Raw genomic sequence first — 12,907 nt, 5'->3', positions numbered from 1 at the left:
TGATCTGGTCAAAGGTTCCTATGGGGGTTGTGGCCAGGTGGCGGCCAACCTAGCTAAGAAAGAATGAGGGGAGATGGACGTCAATTACCAAATGGTAAGGGTTGACGTGGATCTTCCTTCCTACGGTAGAGGAGGAAAAGTGGCGCTCAATTCTAAACTGAAATGAGAGCTAAGAGAGTTGCTAGAGAGAGACTAGCAAATAAGGATTCGACTCCAATTTCCTTCCTAAAGAATGAGGAGGGAATTGGCTCGGCTTTCTTCCAATTGTTAGGAAGGGGAGGCACGTGGCCAAAGGCAAAAGGTAAGGCTTCAACGTTAGGCGCGTGGGGACTGCTTCTTCTCTTCTTCACGAGGGACACAAGGGGACGAACAAGGTAATGTTTGTAAGAGGTGGGGGCTAAGGGGTCAAGCTAGAGGTTACTAAAGGGAGAAGCACGAGGTGGCGAGAGGAGAAAGACTAACTCAAGAGGGACTTGGGACGTGGGAAAAAGGAAAGGGAGATGCGAGCTAGGAGAGGTGTCCAAGGGATGACAAGTGGAGACTTGTGGGGCCTACAAGGGAGAGGCTGGCTAGGTGGAAGGAAAGTGCTGGCTCGGTTCAGGTGGGTAATGATTAGGGTAGGTGAGGTGGAGAGGAGCTAAGGCAAGATACCAAAAATGGAGAAGACAAGCTGGGGCAAGGAGGAGGTGGCGTTCTCGTGAGACTTCCCTTCCAAGTTGGGAAGACGCGTGAGATTGCTAAAGAAGTCAAAGATTTCGGCTGGCCTCTTTGACGATGGGGAAGAAAAGGGAAAGGCCAAACCGTGTGGGCCAAGCTGACTCGAAGGAGGAGGGGCTAGATGGTGAGGTGGCAGGGTGGGTAGGCTAGGATTAGGACACGTGGCAACACCAAGGGCTACGATGAGAGGAAGGACTCGGTTGACTACAATAAAGGAATTAAAAATGGAATGGGTTGACGAGGGAAGGGGATTTCGCTATCTCCATGGGATACGAGGGGAATGAGAATGCGTGTGGGGCCAGACTGCTGGACGAGGGAGGGGCTATTTGGTGAGGTGGCAGCTGGGGTAACCCAGGATCATGACACTTGGCAATACCAAGGGCTAAGATTCAAGGGGGGTCTTCGGTTGACTAAAAGATTGGCAACAAAAACGGAAGGTGATTGCGGCAAGGTGGAATCTCGCTAACTTTGGGGAATTCGATGGGCTGGGGAGATCCTTTCGGCTGGGACGAGATCACAAGGTGGGACAGGTGGCTAGGTAACTTAGGGAGGCTAAGGGGATAGCTGACACATGGCAAAATCAAAGGCTAGGATTGAACAAAAGAAAGGAAGATGAGGGACTTACCAAATGAGGACCGGCGGCCAAGGAAGGTGCGTGAAGCACCGACGGCAAGGGTGTTTACCCTAGTGCGCTCCTCCAACCAATGGACCAGAATACCCTTAAGCTGAAGCTGACTCCTTCCACGATCAGGGGTAATGTGGACCACGCCGGAATTGACCAAAATCTGACCGGAATCACTTGAAGGTTCACCGGAGTTGCAGAAATTCAGGCCGAGGCTAGAACGTGCGATTAATCAACCGGATGAAGCTCGTTTTCCACTATTTGATTCCTCTTGATGTGGCGTCTTCTTCTTTGTATTCTTTTCTTTATTTTGACACCGTGTGATGCACCTTGCAAACCCTTTTTGCTTGCTGGATTTGTGCATCCGTTTTGCTCAAAAACGGAGGCAACCAAAGAGGCCCTTTTGTGAGGACGCTCGTGGGGAGCCTTCGCGCGTAGCGTGAGGGAAAGAACTCAAGAAAGCCAAGGAGTTCTTGAGACGCGTAAGCAAGGGTTTAATTCTGTTTTCAGCTGCGGGATGAGAGCTCAATCTCACGGGTGTACACCGAGGGATTGAAATCCACCTTTTAGCCGAACGCAAGATCAAAACCGAGCAACGTGTTGCTCACTAACTTTTCGTGTTTTCTCTTCGTACTAACCTGATTTTCTCGCTACTTGGATGTCTTTTGCTGCTGCTACCAGGTCGCCCAAGTTGCTGCAGCCTTCCCGGGATGAAGACAGCCTCACAACCTTCTTTGTGTTTGAGAAGGAAGGCACCGTGCTTCAAGAAAATGCTCGTGGGGTATTCTTCATGGTCCGTTGGAGACGCCGCGCGCCGGAGCTTGCTGCTATCCTTAGGCCGTGATCCTTAGGTCGAGGGGGAGAGGAAGAAACCAGAAAACAAGGACGAGGGGAAGAGGGAGACCTTCGGTTGACAAGAGGGCTGAAGACGATGCAGATCTTCACCTAAGGGGCTGGAATGAAGAGGACGCCATGGAGGATGACGCTAGGGCTTGGAGATTTCCTTGAGGACGAGTGGTGGAGAAGAGGCTGCGCCATGGATGAGGAGGGACGCCAAGGAGAGAAGGGAGACCACCGCGGGAGAGGGGTGAGCCAAGGGGAGTACGAGAGAGAGAAAGGGCATTCCGCCCAACACAATTCCTCAATTCAATTTCATTATTCAAAAAGCATAACAATTGCATGAATTCAATCACTTAAATAACTTCCTAATCAACTCGGTTCACATTCCGAACCGGTTCACTAAAGAAACAAATCAAAAACGGAACTCAAATGGATCCAAAAACGGAACTCAAATGAAATCCAAAAACGGAGCTTCATGGGATCCAAAAACGGAACTCAATGGGGTCCAAAAACGGAACTCCATGGGATCCAAAAACGAGCTCCAAAAAATCAATCCTAATGGACGCTATTCGTCCAAATAAAGTGGTCCGTGGATCATTTGGATCCACTTGCTTGGGCGCATGGTTGAGCTTGGACCGGCTCAACCCCCTTTTGCCTAGGTTCGACCTAGACTACCTCGTCTGAACTTGGGTTAGGATTCGACTATAGGTTAGACCATTCAAGTACGGGAGAGTCCTAAAAACGGATCAAAGCCGCCTTGAGGTTTAATCCAATTTCGCTCACGCTTGGCCGTTGTTTCTCCACCCCGTGCAAGAACTCCAAGCTGTAAGTATTCCTCCGTGGCTGGCCTAGCTGCCTTGCTGGACTCACGTCCAGCCCTTACGAGCCTAGTCGGACCCGGCTTGGTCCTTGGTTCAGCCTATTACGGACCAATCACTTGGTCCCGACCCACGGTCGACAGAGCAGGCCGGACCCAGCCGGCTGAAGCGCAAGGCGTCTGAGCTGTGGGCTCAGACCATGGAGCATGTCGCCGACTCGACTCAAGAGCTTGAAGCAGCACCAAAGCAGGTTGCAGCGGGAGGAGTGGGAGGAGCAACCAGGTCCGAAGAGGTGCTCAAACCGGATAGGCTTCAAGATGTTTCTGAACTAAGTGTTGGACTCACCGAGTTAGTCAAGTTAACCCCTAATGTGAGTCCGGTCAACCTAGACGCTTGAGCCGATTCTAAGACCTAGAATTCTAGGGAATTGGCTAAGTCAAACAGACTTAGCCCATGCGCATCGAACCGAAGTGTGGGCGGCAACCCACACGAGGTCCCCGCCCTGGGCTCACAAGGCTCAGGGACGATTCAGTAGAACTCCGAGCTTAGGCGCTAGGCCGCTCGTTCTTTCCAGCACTTAGTCAAATTCAGTTCTTTGCTTTCGCACTTAACCATTCTTTGCCAATAACGAGTTTTGAACTCGAGACCTAGGCCGAGCGGGATGTGCTCGGCGCATTTGCTTTTGGATCAGATCTAGCGCGGGTTAAGCAATGTAGAACCCGCTTCAATTGGACTTGTATATAGACTTTTTGGATCATGTACATTGTATGCATTTTTTGAAGAATTGAATCATTTGTTCGAATTTCGTCTCTCTCCTCTCTCGAGGTCTCTCTTCTCCCTCTCGTCTCCCACCTTGCTCACCCGAGCCGGGCGTCTTCTCCCCCCCTCGCGTCCTCTACCTCCAAGGCGCTCCCAATCTCCCCCAAATCCTGTCCTTGACGAGCCAAAGTCCCTAGACACCGGCATAAGGCAGCAAAGGCTTAGGCGGATCTCCTCCACGGCGGCGGTCCCTCCTTCGTCCACGACAAATACCCCGGATTGAAGATTTAATCAAGTTCGGTGCATTCTTCTTAATCACGAATAAGAATAGAGGCTGAAGTTGAGATCGGGAAGGGTGAAGGCGCGGTTCAACCACGGCTTCATCAAAACGACCAGGTTAGTCTTTTGATTCTCGTGTTTTCACCAAGCCTTGTGTTGAGATCGATTTAGGCAGAGGTCTTCTTTATTTCTGTGGTCTTTCCTCGGCATACCCGAGGCCTGACTTGGAGGAAGACGAAGAACCCTGTCGGAAAAGGTCCCTTACACGATTTGGGGAACTTCCGAGCAATCTCTAGTTCTAATCGGAATTGGATAATTTGAACCGAGCGATTTCCAAGCACAAACTCGAAGATCGCGTGCTCGGTTGAGTGTTTCATTATCTCGGTCCAGAGGCACAAATACGATCGAAATCGAAGTTCTGGTCGTGAATAGTGAAAGGTTATTGGTCCATCGGAATCGCCACGATCGGTAGATTAAGATATCAAAATTTGGGCGAATTCTAGTGGTGGAACGCAAATTCGGACTTCCATCGGATTCCGGCAGCCTCCGGCCAATTCCTGCAATTCCCGACCAACTCCATTGTTCCCTGCTCTCAGGACCAGAATACCCCTTGTTCGGGAATTCCTATTCCCATTCGGAAGGGGCAAATTGGACCAAGGAGGAAAGTACAAACCCTAGCCGCCGCACGAGGGAGATTCACCTCAACCTTGCCGCCGGTCGTCTCTAAGGTTAGTATTCGTGCTTCTTTCTTGTCCGTTGATCTCTGCCACGTGCCTCCATCTCGCCAGCTCCTACCTTCATACCACCCGAGTCTTCCACGTGTCCCTGCTCGAGATCATCCTAGGATCTCGAGCTGCCAATCAATTAGGTCAAACCCGCAGTCGCCGCTCCTCCTTGCTTGCTCGCAATCTCAATTCGAGTCAACCCTAGCCTCAGCGTCGCCCCAACCCTCCATCCTGCCAGGTGTCCCTCATCTATGTGTCCTCCTCCCGCCACCTCAGCCAGCATCCCCTCGCGCAATCCAGCTGGGTCCCACGCGTTTTGACGCAACGCCCAGCTCGCTCCATGCAGTCACCCGTTAGCCTCTTACCTTAGCTGTTTTAGGAAACCCCTTGCGCGTCGTCATCTCCTTGCCGCATTCGTCTCCACCCCTTACCGCGTCAAATCTTAGCCTCTCATCTCTCCACGTGGTGTCATCCCAGCCTTGTTGAGAATTCTCGAGAGATCAAGAGAATCGACCCGGAATTCTGTCCAGGTTCATTCGATTTCAGTCTTCTCCCCTACCATTTAGGCAATTCCTCCTCGCATTTCCTCTACGCGTGATTGATTCCGCGTGATCTCTGTCGGTCGTTGATCTTGCCACGTGGCAAGATCGTGGTGCACCTTCTTGGCACGACCAGCCAAGTCAACCGAGTCCTCCTAGTCATCTTCTCGCACCACCCTCGCCCTTAGGTTAACCCGTTTGACTGAGCCTACCTAGACCGACATCACTTCTCTCAACCTTAGTCAACATTAGGTCCATGCACCCTACCGAGCCCTCTTGAGTTCAAGCCACCCTAGTTGGCTCGAGTCTAGCTCGAGTGCCCCTTGACCTAGTCAACCCGGACCCACTGAGCTAGGTCCCTTAGTCAACCACCCACGTAGTCGTCCTTAACCTCATTCGGTCAACTTTGACCAAACCCGAGCTTAGGCTCAACCTAAGCCACCCCCGTAAGCCTCTCTTAGCTAGGTTACCTATTTCGCACCTACGCCGCGATCTGACTAGCCTACCCCAAACCGAGCCCATCTTGACTAGACCAACCTACCTAGTAGAGCCCAGTCGAACCGAGCCAACCCCAGCCTTAGTTAGGAGTAGGTCTCGCTGGTCTATTCTAGCTCAACACCTCGGCCGCGACCCTCACCGTCGGAATCCAGCGACGAGCGTGGCCGAGCCACACCCGACGGCAGGTAGGTAGGCGCTGCCCTTCTGGCAGCAGCCCCCCTCGGCACAAAGGCGGCCCTTCCGGCCACGACAGCGTCGTCCCCTCCGGCAGCGGCCACCCTCACGGCATCGGTCTCCAGCCGCGTTCCCTTCAGCGCCAAACGTCCTCGGTGCCGACAGTCATACGCGCGGCCCGCATCTTTTCTGCCCACATCCGCAAGCATCTTGACGCTCGATTCCTTCCAGGCGGCCCGACGTCTGCGTCAACCGGAAGACGCGCGTCCAGCGACAGCGCGAGCACTCGGCCAGCGGCGAGCGGCCACTTCCTCAGGCGCGTCGGCCAGGATTTTAGCGGCGAGTTCATCGCTCAGCGCCCTTCGGCCAGCGGACTGAAGAGTGCAGCAGGCTTCTGAGGAGGCTCTCCTCAACTGGCCTTCTTGAACAGCGAGCTGCAATACCCGGGGGTTGGTTCTCACCCCGGGTGATCTCCCGGCTACGCCAAGGACTTTCCTTGGCCGGTATACTCTTGATCCCCCTTGTAGCACGGGCGGGTATTCGCTTTGGTTTGTTTAGGGCAGCATCTTAGTTTGTTTTCTATTTTGCTTTAGCCTTGGCTTCGGCCCTGCTCCCCCGTGAGGTACCTCGAGGGCACTGTGCCCGAGACACGACCACAAGGAGCAAGACCACCTAATTGCTTTTGTTGGGTGTGGTTTGGCCGTTAGTAGTGGTTTGCGTGGTTTGTGAGTGAGTTGCGAGAGATTTCATATTTGTATCGCTCACGTTTGTAAGGCCTCGCCGACCCTGCTAGTGTTCTTGTAGTAGGCTATCCGTAGTTAGGTTTTGGAAGGGGTAACCGTGACTTGTATCTCCCTATCTATTTTGATTTGCGCCGGGGTCCTGTCCGGCCAGGTAGCTTTCTGTATTTAATTGTTTAGGATTTTGGTTTTTAGAATAGGCCTCAAGAAGGTCCTGGGAAGATTAGGATTGCATTGGTCAGATTTTCTTAGACCCACTGGTGCGGTCCTAACAATTGGTATCAGAGCGCCTCTTGAGGAATATCCGCAGTTTGAGCACTTGGACCTTCGCAGCGTGGACATCAACGGGCAGTGCCAGCGGAATTCTTGTGGTTTTCTGATTATTTCAGCGGTCTTCTTTTCATATTGGGGTTTTCTAGTGTGAGTATAGCGGTCAGAGTCCAACCACGGTTTTCTTCAATTGCGTAGATCTAGGCTTCGCTTGTCCACTCTTGGCAAGTGTAGGGTTGTACACCTTGTACACCCGAGGGCAGCCAAGCTCGAGGTGCGTCACCGAGGCACTAGGAGAGTGCGGTGATTTAGGCTCTTAGAGCCCGGCCGAGAGCGAAGTGTGATTGCCGAGGCACTTAGGCGAAGTGCGGCATTAGGTGGGCCAACCCGTCTCCCTCGCCTTAGGTCTCACGCGCGGCAGCTTGAGCAGCGGCAGCGTGGGCAGATTTGAGAGTGGCAGTCGTCTTCTATTTGGATTTCAGTCTTAAGAGTGGCAGTGTAGACAGAATTTGGATTTCGTAGTTAGGATTTTCGTAGCATAGTGCATCCTTGGCGCTGGTCAAACCAGATTTTACAAATGGCCAAGTCGAAGAAAAACTTGAACCCCGACGAGCCCGTGCTTGAGGAAACCACTTCGGACCCTCAAGAAGTCGCTCATAGGGCTTCCAACATAGAGATGTCCGAGCATACTATCAACCATCTTGGCAACCTTGAGTGTGAATTCGGCCAGTACCGTCGAGACATGGATAAGGCCGAAAACCATAGACGAAGGGATATAGAGAGACAATTCGGCGAACTCCACAAAGACTTAGCCAAAATGAGGAGGAACCAACAGAATGAAATGGATGAAGTACGAGCAATGTTTAGGGTTCTAACCTCAAACCAGCAGCAAGGTACAGAGAGGGCTACTCAGGGCCCGAATACACGCCCAGACAAGGGTAAAGGTTTGTTAGTTGCACCAAACTACCAAACCGACACTGAGGTCGATCCCAATAACATCTCTCATATTGGGACGAGTACAGAAGGAGGTCGACGCAATACCATGGCGCCTCCTCAAGGCAGGCATCAACAGGATGCCTACGAGGATAGGACTCCCCGAGCACCACGTTTTGGACACCATAGTCAAAACCGAGTGGAGCTCACTTCCGAAGGGGAGCAAGACAAGTCCCCAGCTCGTCAAAGAAGAGGGTCTCGATTCCACCAAAGGCAAGAAGAGCGACGGACACCCTCAGTCCGATATGAATTCCCTAAGTTCAATGGGGAACACCTGCGTGAATGGCTCTTCATGGCAGAACGATACTTCCTTTGTCACCATGTTCCCGAAGCAGAATGGATTGAGATAGCTACGGCCAATATGACCGGGGAAGCTACAACGCATTATTTGTGGTTTAACCACAATAATGAAGAACAAACATGGGAAAAGTATAAGGCCAGTCTCCAACTCCAATTTGGGGACTCAACATTTATTGACTACGATGAGGACTTAAAAAATCTAGTCCAGACCACTACCGTGCCAGCCTACAAAAGGCAGTTCGAGCGCCTAGCCAGCATGGTTAGATGGCCTGAGAAGGCCCTCATCGGTGCTTTCAAGGGAGGCCTTAGAAACGATATAAAGCGGGAAATGAAAATTCACCGCTTTGACAAATTGGAAGAATGTATCGCCATGGCCCGTCTATATGAAGAAAGGATCGAGGAAAGAAGAGCCGAGAAAAAGGCTCATAAATTTGATAAACAGAGGAAACGAAGCTCCTACACCTCTGGTTCTCGCAATACTAGAAAGGAGATAGTTCCCTTCAAAAGGGGGAACGAACCACGGCCCTACCAAAACTCCAATCAAGGGCAGGGCAAGAAACCGCCCCTACGCTACCTCACGCCTCAACAAATTGAGGAATACAGACGCAAAGGTCTGTGCTATAGGTGTGAGGGTAAATGGGATAAGTATCACAAGTGCCCAGCCTACTTCAGGGTACAAGTGATAAGCGATGAAGAGTCAAGCTCGTGTACAAATAGTGACTCATCCTCCAGCGCTTCATACGAGTCCAGCTCGTCCTCTTCAGAGGAAGAAGTAATTCAAAAGCGCCGGATCAAAAAGACCGAGAAAAAGAAAGAAATCACTAAGGAAGAGACTCCCACTAAAGAGGAGAAACCCACAGAGGCCGAGTCTCTTCACTCGATGCAAGACCCAAACAAACCCAATTCATTCCGTGTGTTTGGGAGGATCAACGGCAAGAAGATCCTCATTTTGTTGGACAACGGGGCCACACGAAACTTCCTAACTGAGGAAGCGGCTAAAAGGTGTAAGGTGCCCCTCGAATCCAGCTCGCCCCAAACAATAGTCGTGGGAAGGGGTCTAAGGCTGAAATGCCTTAACGAAGGGAAGAATATGGAAGTCGTCATCAAGAAAAAGCCCTTCAAAATTGATTTCTTGGTTATTCCACTCGATGGAGTGGATTTGATTCTCGGAATGCCCTGGTTTTTCACCTTGGGTATCATATCATGGGACATGAGGAACTTTAGTATGACCTTCACGCCCGACGGAGAAGATGAGCCGATGACCTTACAAGGCATCACGAGCACTACACGTCCCAAGGCTGCCTTACGAGCTATAGAGGCAGACCAACCAGCGTGTTGGGTGATGGCACTAGCTACGGATGTGCCATCTAGAGAAGAGCACGAAGAGATTGTGCCTCCACGGATACAGTCGGTGTTGGACCGATATGAGGATTTGTTCGAGGAGCCAAAAGGACTACCTCCTCCTCGATCTTACGACCATCGAATTGTAATGACCCAAGGGGCCGAACCAGTCAACGTGCGGCCCTACAGATATGGGTATAACCAGAAGGCTGAGATAGAGCGTCTGGTTAAAGAGATGTTAGAGAGTGGCATAGTTCAGCCAAGCAGTAGTCCTTTTTCTTCTCCCGTCTTACTTGTGAAGAAGAAGGACAATACATGGCGCTTCTGTGTTGATTATCGCGCCCTGAACGAAGCCACGGTGAAGGACAGGCACCCTATACCTGTCATCGATGAGTTGTTGGATGAGCTAGCCGGTGCGACCATATTCTCCAAGATAGACTTGAGAGCTGGCTACCATCAAATCAGAATGTGTAAGGATGATGTCCCCAAAACGGCATTCTGGACACATGACGGGCACTACGAATTCCTCGTTATGCCCTTCGGTCTAACTAACGCACCGGCAACATTTCAAAGGTGCATGAACGATGTCTTTCGTCAATACCTCCGAGATTTTATATTGGTCTTCTTCGACGACATACTCATATATAGTCAGACAGAGGAATTGCATGAGAAGCACCTTGCCACAGCTCTTCAGGTGCTACGTGATAACCAACTGTATGCAAAAAGGTCCAAATGCAGCTTTGGACAACCGAGCATTGGTTATCTTGGGCACATCGTGTGCCAACAAGGGGTTCGGGCAGACCCCGAAAAATTGGACGCCATGCAAAGATGGCCACTGCCTAAGGATCTGAAAGGACTCAGAGGCTTTCTAGGCCTTACGGGCTACTACAGGCGCTTCATCCAAGGTTATGGGTTAATAGCTCAACCCTTAACCCAGATGTTAAAAAAAGGAGCCTTTCAATGGTCAGATAACGCTAGGGCAGCCTTTGAAAAGTTAAAAAATGCCCTTATGACTGCGCCAGTGCTTACCCTACCGGACTTCAACAAACAATTTACAATCGAGACAGACGCGTGTGATGTTGGAGTCGGGGCTGTCTTGAGCCAAGAAGGCCACCCTATCGCCTACATGTCAAAGGCCCTAACCAGTAGGGCAAAACCTCTTTCTACGTATGAGAAAGAGCTTTTAGCGATAGTCCTTGCAGTTGAGAAGTGGCGGCCTTACCTGATAGGGCACAGACTTATTGTAAAAACGGACCAGAACTCGTTAAAGTACATGCTCAAGCAAAGAGTATCCACGCCTACCCAACAACGTTGGCTGGCCAAGCTGCTAGGATACGATTTTGAGATTGAGTATAAGAAGGGTCCGGATAACACAGCGGCAGACTCTCTTTCCCGACTGACCGAGCAGTTTATGACGCTTTCTGTGGTAGAAACGGATATATGGGAACGATTAACCCAAGAGCAGCGAGAAGATCAATCCTTGAGGTTAATTCGAGCGTCCATAGAACAGAATCCAGGATCTATCCCTCTATACACGGTGAGAGGGAATCTCTTGTTTAGGAAGAATCGCGCAGTGATTCCTCCAAATTCTGGGCTCAAGCAAGAACTCTTGCAACACTTCCATGACACACCAGCCACAGGTCATGAGGGGGTTTCAAAAACCCTTGCTAGAGTGAAAGCCCAGTTTTGGTGGCGCGGCATGAAGGCAGACGTACAACGTTACATCAGAAAGTGCGTGGTATGTCAGAGGGAGAAATACGAGGCAATCAAGCCTCCAGGTCACTTGAATCCCCTCCCCATACCCACGAAGCCATGGACCGATGTAACTATGGATTTCATAGATGCCATGCCCCGCTCTGAAGGCAAGGAAGCTGTGCTTGTGGTAGTGGATAGACTCACCAAGTATAGCCACTTCACTCCCTTGCCTCGTTCGTATCAAGGGCCAATGGTGGCCAGCGTGTACCAAGAGTATATCGGCAAGCTCCACGGAATGCCACAATCGGTCGTATGTGACCGTGATTCGATTTTTCTCAGTGCATTATGGCAGGAGTATATGAAGATAATGGGTACCACGCTCAACTTCAGCACAGCCCACCATCCGTAGACAGATGGTCAGAGCGAAATCGTGAACCGGTCTCTAGAGACCTACCTGAGATGCTTCATGGGAGAACGACCAAATACATGGGTAAAATTTTTACCATGGGCAGAATGGTCGTATAACACTAGTCTGCATTCATCCACGGGCATGACCCCATATGAGGGTGTATACGGGTTCCCTCCTCCTACTATTCCAAGGTACGAGGGAGGCACAGCTGAGGACGATCAGATTGATTGTGAACTGCGCACACGTGAGGAAGTCTTGGACGCCCTCAAGCAGAACATTGCAAAGGCGCAGAACCGCATGAGACAAATGTATAACAAGGGTAGGAAAGACCGAGAATTCGAAGTGGGCCAGTATGTGTGGCTGAAGAGGTTGCCTCTAAAGCAGAGGTCGTTGATGGGCCAGCCCTACTCAAAACTGTTACCTCGCTATTATGGTCCATATCCGGTACTACAAAAGGTTGGAAAGGCAGCCTACAGGTTAGGCCTTCCAAGAGCAGCGTTAGTACACCCCGTATTCCATGTCACACGGCTTAAGCCGCATCATGGGGATGTACCAACGATGATAGAGCAGGTGCCGGAACAATTGCCAACACCCTACCACATCCTAAAGCACAGATACGTTCAACGCCAAGGTAGGACAAGGCACGAGGTACTCGTGGAATGGGAGGGCCCAGATCGAGGAACTTCTTGGGAAGAGTTCGGGTCAGTAGTCCACCGTTTTCCCTCTTCTAGCCCTCGAGGACAAGCGCAATTTAGGGAGGGGGAATCTGTTACGGACCAATCACTTGGTCCCGACCCACGGTCGACAGAGCAGGCCGGACCCAGCCGGCTGAAGCGCAAGGCGTCTGAGCTGTGGGCTCAGACCATGGAGCATGTCGCCGACTTGACTCAAGAGCTTGAAGCAGCACCAAAGCAGGTTGCAGCGGGAGGAGTGGGAGGAGCAACCAGGTTCGAAGAGGTGCTCAAACCGGATAGGCTTCAAGACGTTTCTGAACTAAGTGTTGGACTCACCGAGTTAGTCAAGTTAACCCCTAATGTGAGTCCGGTCAACCTAGACGCTTGAGCCGATTCTAAGACCTATAATTCTAGGCAATTGGCTAAGTCAAACAGACTTAGCCCATGCGCATCGAACCGAAGTGTGGGCGGCAACCCACACGAGGTCCCCGCCCTGGGCTCACAAGGCTCAGGG

Source organism: Nymphaea colorata, chromosome 3 (assembly GCF_008831285.2).
Source record: "Nymphaea colorata isolate Beijing-Zhang1983 chromosome 3, ASM883128v2, whole genome shotgun sequence".
NCBI lineage: Eukaryota > Viridiplantae > Streptophyta > Magnoliopsida > Nymphaeales > Nymphaeaceae > Nymphaea > Nymphaea colorata.
Note: the sequence above shows the minus strand (reverse complement) of the source record.